At 43.8% G+C, this 11,071-nt stretch overlaps 1 protein-coding gene across 2 annotated transcripts in view; it reads right to left on the minus strand.

The window, feature by feature from the left end:
* LOC105687763 (leucine-rich repeat-containing protein 24) overlaps positions 1 to 10,022 on the minus strand; it is a 52,056-nt gene extending 42,034 nt beyond the window's left edge. The window contains exon 1 of one of the 2 annotated variants that reach the window (XM_048649282.1): positions 8,804 to 10,022. The gene's annotated coding sequence lies outside the window, so the exon portion shown is untranslated. Of the gene's footprint in view, positions 1 to 8,000; positions 8,762 to 8,803 lie in introns of those variants that run through there. The other variant, XM_048649283.1, reaches the window with a different exon arrangement.
* Positions 10,023 to 11,071: the final 1,049 nt, after the last annotated feature.

Genomic DNA, 11,071 nt, shown 5'->3' on the forward strand with positions numbered 1-11,071 from the left:
TGACAAAAAACTCGAGATGACAACCAGCTCCTCAACACAACCTAAATGTGTACGTGTATACGCACATCTATATCACCCACATCCCTCTTCTCTCCGTTTTCTCTCCCTCTCTACGTATTCCTCCTTTACATCCCTCTTCCAGGACTCGCTCCCTTTATTCCCCCCCCCCCCTTCGCATCCACATCCCTGCCAAATGAGGCATGTGACGCACGAATTCCTCAGACGCAATATCGAATTGTTGGATAATCTTTCAAGGGATTACGTATGAAGAAAAATACCATTCCTCCTTCCATACTCTCGGCGTACTAAATAATGTATAAGAAAAAAGGAGAGAGATAAAAAAAAAAAAAAAGAAATACCTGTACAGAGAGAAGGCGCTATTGGTAGGTAACTGTATACACGTGACACTGTACGTCGCGATAAAAACATCGATACCGTTACGAAACAGGGTGAAAAAAATGTGCTTTTTTTCTTTGGTTTTCCACGGACGTCTTTTCGACCGATTTCGTGGGACCGTTTGGGATCTTCGAGGGATCATCATTCAACGGCAAGGACCGAGCGACTGTGGAACTTAAGGGATCTCCCGTAAGATTTAATTAAATTGATCAACGGGTCAAACCACCCTAACTGAGGATCTCGCTGGATATATATATATATTAGTGAGTATTAGGGTGGCCCGAAAGTAAAAAGAAGATTTTCTTTTTTCTTTGAGTCTCATATGGAAATATTCTAGTTCAACATGTTTTGACAGCCCTCCCCAAAGATCAGCTCGAAAAATATGAATTTTGGGGGTCACTCAAGATTCGAAAGAACTTCAGTTTTTTGACGAGTTTGGAAAATTTTTAAAAATCTCGAGCGACACCTAAAAAATTAATTTCTGATACGATCTTTGGAGGGGACTTTTCAAACATGTCGAACCAACGTATCTTCATAGGAGACGCAAAAGAAAAGAAGATATTCGTTCTTTGGAGCCACCGTAGCGAGTACACCGTACCCTTGGCACCCGTACAAGAGAAATAGTATAGTATCGAGCAAAAATTTTTCGACTCTCACGACCGTTCTTTCTCGTCGGGTAGAAAGGAACATGAAAAAACGAAAAAAAAACAATAATAACAACAAAGCAAAAAAAAAAAAAAAAAACCGGCGTTTGAAATTGCCAGGTTTTTTGGGGGGTGAAAATCGCCCTTATTGAGCGGGAGTAAGTAGCAGATAGAAAACAATGGAAATTCTGCCGCTATACCGTTGCTCGTTGCTCTCGAGGTATTACCTCGCAGTAACTCAAATGAAGGAAGGAAGGAAGGGAACGCTTATAACGGTACCCTGTTCGAATGAAAATTTTCTGTAGAAGTGGAAATGGGAATGGTAACGGGAATGGAAAAGGGAAGGGGGAGTTCCCGTGCTATTAAACGCTTAAATGGTTCTACCTTACAATCGTCGGGGTGGTGAGCCGTGCCAGACTCGGGGGAATATAGGTATACACCCTCCTCGTACCCCTCGAGACCGTCGTGGACGGGAGGGAGATGTATACCGGAGACGTATACCAGCGCGAGTTTCTTGCACCTGTAACGCGGCACTTTCACGCCTCAAAATCCCGGAGGGTGGCCACGGCCGGGGGGTTATCCCGACGGGGGTATATCGTACGCACGCCATCCCGGCTCACGGAGTGCAGATTTTCGGGGCACGAATATCACGATGACGCGGACGAATATCTTTCCCTCGGATATTCGATATTACGAAATTCGGTACGGCTCGTGATTGGAAATAATTTCGCAATCTCTCTCTCCCTCCGATGGTTTAGCAAACGTATGTCGCCAAGGCATCGGCCAAAAGTATTGTGTAATTTAACAATATTTGGTCTACGTCCAAATATTGAAGAGATATCCGACAATATCGTCCAACATGCTTATATTACACGCCAACATATTTGCGGCGAAAAAAAAAACTGCAATGCATTTTGCAAATTTTGAAAAAGTCCCCCCTCTCATTTCGGTTCGCGCGGCTATTGCTCTGGAAATTTATGAGTGTCGGTAGAAACGAGATTTTAGGCCCTCCCTCCACCTCCCAACTTTTCACGAAAGCTCCTTTTTTTCAACTTCATATATAGGTGTACCGCGATCATTTTTTTTTTACCGGCATATTATAACTCTAGCGGGGATTGAACTTTGCTGACTTTGGGATGTAAATTCGCGAGTTATATACCAGTGCTATAATTTTGCGTTTCCAGTCTACATTATGCGACTACACAGAGGTGAATAATATATTCTGATAATCTTCCCTCAGTTTAAGGTAATCCGATAAAATAATGTTATTTCAAACACCCTACCTCTATTTTTATTTCACACCAGTCGTGTGTTATACACCTATACGTACCCGCGGCACGGGAACCCTACAAAATCAGCGGCGCGGCGGTATATCGCGGTAGGTAAAAGGAAAAAAGGAAGCAAAGGAGAAAAAGGAAAGTGCTGACTGGTCAGGATTTTACTAAAGCCATAAGTCGTAACTTGCCGTGTTTGGGGTAGGTGTTGCCGAGATGTATGTACATATATACGTACGTGTAAAATACACTCATATTTTCTTTCTTTTTTTTTTTCTCTTTCTCTCTATACCTCCATACAACGCAGACGCGTTCGCCAAAATATTTGGCAAACAAAATAATGGGGTATAAGAAATAAGGATCGCCGGGTGGGGAATCCCTGAAGAAAACAGCTCCGTTTATACTCGCGGATTCCTCGCGTCAGCAGTCCCTGCAGTATAAGGAGCCGGGAAGTCACCCCCCCGCGTACGAGGGGGATTCGGGGGAACGGTGACGACATCTCGGCGGGCGTTTAGTTCCCGTTGAACGGGAAGAAAGTCTTCACGGTGAAGAAATATACGTAGACATTCGCTAGATTGCTACGTTAATTGTAAGGTGCTTCCCGACCCGTTTTCGCAAGGACGGCATTTTCACCGAAACTCCGACCATCCACCACCGCTGGCATTCTCTCTATCTGCAAAGATCCCCAACGACGACAACGCGACGCTTCTCCCGACCGTCTCATTAAGTTCGGAAATAATTACTCCACTTTGATGGATGACCTCCGCTTGTTTCACCCGTTATATATGTATATATATATATCACCTACCGAAGTATCTCATCTACCGAAACGACTCTTATTCGTTTTTTTTTTTTTTCTCATTTTTCAACCAATTATTTACAAAGAGGTACACGAGGCTGGGCGAGATGGTTCCCGTTATTACACCGTCAACGGGAGAGAGAGAGAGATGAGTGAAATTTATTAAATTTTATCGTTCATTTCTCCTACCGAATTTTTCATTTGGATTCGGAGCCTAGCGTATAATCCTTGGAGAAACTAGTCGGGTGTCAAAGATGAAGGTAGGTGTAATGAGAAATTTCTGGTGATTCGTTACGTTGAGATGGAAGCGAACGACGTTGACGTAACCTACTATAAGTTTATTGTCCGAAATGGTCATCGCCCCGTAGTGCAGAGGAGGTGCCTTTCGCGTCTACTTCATGAGGAGATTAATAGTTCGGTGTCCCCTTTCACTTTGTCAATGTCCTGCGGGATCGCGAAACTGGATTCTCTAAGCCTCGAATAGAACCAGTGCAAAGACCAGGTTTTCAGGTTTTTCTTCTTCTCATTTCTTATATCTCGCATCGACTTCTTTTCATTTCTTTTCTTTTCTTTCACCTGCCCTTCTTATTTTTTAGGCTTCTGTCTCGTATCTCCGCTAAATGGTAAAAAGTATCTATATATATCTATATATATACCTATACGTAATACGTCGACATATCTCATTTGGTCAGGTGTCCGTTATAACGTACGTGACACTTGGTTAGATTCCGTCTGACCCCCGACCGTCGAGTATAAAAGCGAATCCTCCATCCCCCGTACACGTCATCTGAAACAGCGTCATCGTCGTCATCGTCATTATCATTATTATTATCGTCACCGTCGCGTCGTTCGAAGTTGTACGAATCTTCCGAAATTTTTCGCACCCGTGACTCGCGATTGTCCGACCGCATGTTCGTTTTTTCTTTTTCGATTCAGAAACGCGCGAGATGTTTTCGAATATTTTCGCGATCGTCAGCGACTGAGTAAGAATTTTTATCAACTCGAGAGTACGACGGGAGTGGGATATACATACGACTTTTTCTTCCACTTCTTCGACTTTTTTACACCAACCCGCTCGCTTATATTCAGGGATCCCCGGAGGGCAAGGGTTGCCTTCTTAGAGAACTTTTAGAATTATTTCGAGCAGTTACGCGATGGGCTGTGTGTATTTTTTTCCCCCCTCCCCCTCCCCCTCCCCCTCTCTCTTTTCTTATTTTATCAAAACTTAAAAGAGTATAACGAAAAGTTTTCTCCTCGGTACGTTACGTTCTTTATATTATATATATATATTTTTTTTCCCTTCTGCGTCCACATCTTCCTCATGGGACACTCTCGAGAACGGGAGTGTTTTTCTTTTTGCCTCGTATTTTTTTTCTTTTTTTTTCTTCTCTTATCTCGAACGAAATGCAAGTTGGCGAAGAGTCAAATATATTTCGCGATGAACTTTTGCAGTTTGAGTCGTTCTCATTGTTTTTTTTGTTTTTTTGTTTCTCCCCTAATTTGAAATTTTCCGCGTTCTTCGACGTTACGGAAAAATTTGAAATATTTCCCTATCGACGAGCGGAAATCGCTACTGTCGTTCGAATTCTCGTCACATAGTCACGAGAGTCGGTCTCGCAGCGAATCGCGCGTGGGTTGGAATTCCTAGCTTGACCTTGTCCCCGAATCAAGTGAAAATTTTCAAACCCTACAAAGCCATTCAAAAGTCAAACGGTAGGTAGAGTACGTTACATATATATATATATACGCGTCATCTAACAAAGCACTAACTTCGGTGTAACAAGCTAAGGAAACTGCGTGGGGCGAATACTGAATTATACCTGATTTCTCCGTACACTTGTGAGGGTTAAACACCCCGTGTCCAGTTCGGGTAACCCCGGGGAATTCATCCATACCTTAATTCAGACTAAGGGAGTACATGCATGATACATACAGATGTACGTATACCATCTGTGTACAATTTTCTTAACGACGTCGAAGCTCATTTGAGCTTTCGTAGGTACCTATGCGTTTGGACGTACTCACATGACCGTGGAACGTCCACGTAGTACACTCGACTGTACACACTGGAATCCAGATAGATTACTTTTACACACACGTGACATGCCAATTAACTCGAACAGTCTATATATATAATACGTCACATATGTGAATTATTCATGTCACGCATATCTCGATCTACTCGACGGGCGGACTCTACCGTGCAGAGGCACACGCTCAGGTCTATATCTGTATAGATGGGTGATTCTGTAGAGCGTAAAACTAATCACGAATTTGACCATAACGATTGGGCGTTTTTATCGTTTTTTTTTTGTTCTTTTTTTTTTCTTCTATTGCTATTGTCATTCGACTCGCGGAATAACAATGCGTCTGTGTGTAGCGATATACAGTGACGCTAAAAAGTTCAAGTGATATTGATCACGTAGGTATACGCGCGGTACCTACGCGAGAAGAACCATTCGTTGCAAGAATGAAAAATTGATATCTCGACTGAAAAATAAAAGTCAAACAGTTTTCGAACGGAGAATGTATATATATTCTTGATGCGCACATACGAAACTATATAACTCGCGAAATGTCAAAAGTTTGAGTAAAAAGTTTTCGTACGAGATGCGAACGAAATGTGATATGGAAATAAAAACAAAATTGATTCACACGAGCTTCAGGTTGTCGATAGAAGATTCTTCACCTATTCGAATTCTCGTAATTTTGAAGAAAGAAAAAAAAAACATTCAAGTTTCTCGAGAAATTACAGCGAAATGATTTCGCATATCGCAGGAGACGAGACAAAACTTTTCATCGAAATTCGACTCGGTTCCCTCTTGTTCTCAATCAGACGCCACAGAGATATCGATATTTCAGTACTTCTGGCGACCCAGTTTCACACCAGTTGTGTACAGACAAACTTTCGAACTCTACTGTACGGTACGTAGGGGTATACCGGTCCATTAGCGATCAATTCATATGATCGTCGCAACAAAATTAGTCGTTACAGGTTACGTGCTCCGGACCATATCGTCCGGGTAATTGTCCAGGAGCAAAAGGGGACAAACATTACGCACACATGCAGCCGCAGTCGAACGTTCACACACCGAAACACGTACGTTACACACACTCACGCACACGCACACCAGCCCCGTGTGTCCGTGTGCGAACGCGTGATGTTGTAGAAAATTTTTCGAATCGAGAGAATTCGATGGGCACGCGAATACCGGCGAGGCAAAGATCATCCGGTGAGCTGCGAATCGTTGCGACCATCAAATTTGAAGTTTGAAATTTTGCGAAGGCATCGGCGACAGTTTCGTCAAACCGCGTCCGGTTGCGCGTCGTCTTCTTGACCGGTGTAACGTATAATCCGGTCTCTTCGGCTCCCCTATTACTCGTACCCTCGTCCCCCCCCCCAGTTCTCCATTATCTATCGGGGGTTTGGCATCGGACTACGTTCAATGGCCGGATGCCTAGGCGGCCGCGCTAGTCGCGTCGTTTTCCTTCGAACGAGCGAGCGAGCGAGTGAGTATATACGTATACGTATACGCGCCCGCTTACGTCCGAAGGATTTCGAGGGACGTCGTCGAAGGACGTGCTTCTGATAGAACTTTGGCTTAGCCGGACGAATCGAAACCAAAATTTCTCTTCCCTGGACCGGCTTCTGGCGACCCCGAACCCGGGCCAATTCTCTCTCTTCACCCTGTTCGCCCACCTCTGTATACCATGTCGCGTCCACCTTTGCACACCCGTCAACCGAATCACGCCGGTGATAATGGTCTTCTCTACGCTCTAACGTATAGATATGTACATGTCCGACCGACCGGCTCATCTATCTGTGTATATATAGATATGTATATACGCGTGGGCGCGTATGTATTTCGCCGAATACATACACGTATAGCTATTCACCGATCTTGGGTATCATCAAAGGCGACGTTCTACGCGCTCTCCGTGATCACGGAGGAGGAACTGTGATGATACTCCAAAGAAATCGCGAATGCCGAGATCGGGGATACCGAAGTATCCGTGTACCGCGCTGTGTCGTTATTCGTCCTCCGAAATGAACTCCGAATAAATGGAAACGGAAACGCTCCTCGGATTCACGACGAACGCGACGATTTCACGCGTCCGTCTGCACGTCCCGTCAGTTCTGGATACCGAATCGAATTCGAAATATCTAAAATTATCCGAGCTGATAAGTTCCCGTCTACATAGCTTGGGGTATTTTTGGAACGACTCGCGCCAACCGCATTTCCGTGAAAAAATTTCTTCAAAAGGGGAAAAAAAACACCAACATTCATCTCCTCCGAACACCCCAATTGAGCTTACACGTTGTGTTTTCTTTTATTTTTTTCATTCGGCTTAGTTGTTTTTTTTCTTGTCTTTCTTTCTCATTTTTCTTCTTCGTACGCATCACTTCATCAGCGTCAGTCTTCCAAATTAAGCCAGGGAACACCAGCAGCGGCGGCAGCGGCAGCAGGTATATAGGGACATCGTGAGTGTGGCACGTAAAGCCTCCTCTCTTTTCCTCTCTTGAGAAAAGCCAGCGAGGAAATCCCGCTGCCAGCTATCCTCTGTGTATGTACTGACAAGAGTGCCCGTCACTCTCTACGTTTCTATGTACGTGTGATACATACGTACACACACACCCCCGGTGTATCCGTGTACGCGGAACGTAACGTACAACACAACACGTTGTTCGTTGTACGTTACGTACGTACGTAACGTAACGTAGAGCGCAAATGCTACACGAAACTTACACAGCTTCGGCATCGTTTGCCGGCGCTGCCGTTACAATGGAGTCAGAAATATTAATAATGATAATAATCACGCTTGATTACAGCCGGCACGTAGACCCGAGTAATTGCGAGAAACCTTCTGCGTTTCGGTTGTACGTACCCTGACGTGCGCGTAAGTTAATCCGATTGTTGTACAACGTCGCTCGATCATTGCCGAAAATGATACGTCCGACGACGATACCGTTGGATGAAAAATTGATGAATGTGCAGCGATACGGAACGAGGGTGAATACAAGTTACGTACGATACGCGTGACGATCGAAGTAAAATAAAATGAAAAGTACAATGTGGAATTGGAGAGTCGCGTCCTCCTCTTACTCGTAAAACTCTCGAGACTTGACGATATTCTCACGATTCGTATTATATTCCAGACGTTGAGGAGAAGCGCACTCGAAAGCGCCGTCGCGACGGTTCGAGGTTATCAAGTGACCGTCCTCTCAAGTCAACCCTCTAGATTATCAGAAACCGAACCATAATAATATGGCGATTATTGTTTCAAGGTTCTTTTTTTTTCCTCGATCGTCGGCAAATTTCTTATCGCACGCTTGCGTAACGCGTCGCGGACGAAAATTCCGTACGTCGAGAGTCGAATAATTTGTGGAAATATTTTCGGAGTAGTTCGTTCGTTCGTTACCACGCGAAATTATTAATAATTCTCTTTGCCTTCTCGTTTCATCTATTTTTTGCCTGGCCTTTTTTCAATTCGTAACCAGGAAACTAAAATCGTTTCGATATGGGGATCACGTACGAGGGAGTCCGAAGCGTAACTCCGTATGTACAAGGGGTGAAAATTTTGGTTCCCCGTTCGAGGTGATGAAAAAAGCAAAATTAACGAACATACTGAAGACGACGATGCTTCTACAAATGGCCGGTATACGTGGATATACTTATCGTATTATTTACCGATAAATTGATGGATCGTTGCGGTAATCGAAGAATTTTTTTTTTTTTTCCACCCTTATTTCACTTTTATCTCCAACGAACAAATCCTCATGGATCGGTACATAGTGTCGTTAGATATACATGGTAAAATTCTTCACCCGTTCACGTTTGCCGTGTGCGTGTACAGGTGTGTGCGTGTACGTTTAAGTATTTTCCAAACACAGTGAAAACTGTCTCAACACTCGTCGTCACTCAACATGGTTACGGGCAGTCTTTCTTTTTCCTCCTTATTTCGACCAATCGGTCGTAGCAAACTTTTCATACGATTTTAAATATTGAACGATTTCTTCTTTTTTTTTTTTTTTTTGCGAAGTCAACACTTGCGTAGCAATGTACTTGCAACACTTTTTTTTTTATACACCGCGTACATCGTGGGTTTCCATTTTTGAAAGCTTTCGGTTTCGCTCGAGTTTATATTATTTGGTATAAAAAGAAGAAGAAAATTACGATTCTATACGATTATTAATAGTCCACTAATTTTTAGCATCGTGGGCATTTGAAAACTTATCGAAAACTAGATCGTACACGTACGTACGTACATGTGTACCTTACGCACTGGAAACTTTCACTGTAAATTTAACTCCATAGGTAGGTTACGTAGATTCATATCGATCATGAATCCCTGCACCTGCACCCCCATCGATATTTACACTGCAACGCGTGAAGAAGTTTGAAAAAACTTTTCCATTTTAATGTCGAACAATTTCTCAAACATTTCCTCTGACGAAACGAAGCGTAGAGTAGACATCACAATATTTATCGGTCACCCTTTTCATGTAATATTCACCCACGTATCTCATGCTCCAGGAGTGGGAAGCCATAGAAAAAAAAAAAAAGAAAAAGCGAAACCGTAATCCACCGCTTAGACGACAAGGATACGGACGTCCGGTTTTCGTGGAAAATTAAGGCGACGAGGGGGTGGAAAGTCGGCTGTATTTGTTCTTTTATTTTGAATAAATTTTTTTTTTTTTTTTGTTTTTTTTCCTTCCCTTCTCCTCCACACGTAGCGTACGGGGTGGATTTATGTATTTCGTCGCAAGGACGTGCGGGGGATGAGATCGCGGTATCGGTAAACGGGCGTCGCGACGACGTCGGGTGCGCGTCGGGTCGGGAAATTCAGAACGAAGTCCGCGTAGCGACTGGCGCCCGGTACCGCCACCCTCCTCGATAACCACCCCCCTCGACGTCCGCGCGACGGCTGCGACGCCGCCAATCCCCACATTTTAACAACCATAGCGCAGGCGTCCAGCCCTAGATTTCGTTTCGGCTCCTGATTTTTCGTAATAAAAACGTTTGTCTTCCCGAGTACCCACCCGCACATATCTCTCCCCGCTACTGTATATAATACGGATATACAGACACACGTGTACATGTACATATATTTCTATATATATATACGCATAGCCGTACGGCACACAGATTCCGCTTTCTGCGCTTGCCAATGGTTCTATGTAATAACTTGTCATATCTACACTATACTTAATCTGAACCTCCGCAAGCTCTTACCGTCACCTATGGTGCGGGCAAATAAATTAATGAGAGGAAATAAGGGAGAGGGTAAAATTCACAGTGCGAGAATATCGTTGTTTTTCTCTTCGGGGATTCGTTTAATTGAAAACAATGATTTCTGATTCTATTGAATTTCGTGTATGAGAGCGGGTGTAATCTCAGAAAAGCACCGCGTACGGAAATCAATTGTTCTACTGCAAGCTCCGGCTGCACCTCGTATCGCTAAATTACTTCGTTAGCCAAAATTGAGGAAATTAGAAGTGGACTTTCGATCCCGTTTCAGAACGCCGTGTTTTCCGACTTTTTATTTATCCCTTTTTCCCTTTTTTTCGTTTCGCTTTTCGCGTTCGTAGAGTAAAAGTTGAGGAAACTTTGGAATTTTTTTGCAGTCGCACAATTTTCGCACCGGAATACCTCCCCCCTGACCCCCCCCATGCGCGAATTTAATCCCGAAAGAAACACACCCCGATTTTTGTTGACCTTCGTTTTATTTCATTTTGCGGAGACAAGAAAATGCAAAACTCAACTCTTGAAAATCCTGCGCCTTCGACCCACCTCCGAGTTTATGGGCTCAATGGATAAGCTGCCAGCCCATGAAACGATCCCATAGAGAGTAACCTCTATAGTTACACACACGCACACACGTCTACGTATAAACCTACCCTAACATCTCGGTGGCGCGAGGGATTTTACAGCGGTTTCTGTCGCGGTGCACGTTAT

Source organism: Athalia rosae, chromosome 2 (genome assembly GCF_917208135.1).
Source record: "Athalia rosae chromosome 2, iyAthRosa1.1, whole genome shotgun sequence".
Lineage (NCBI taxonomy): Eukaryota > Metazoa > Arthropoda > Insecta > Hymenoptera > Athaliidae > Athalia > Athalia rosae.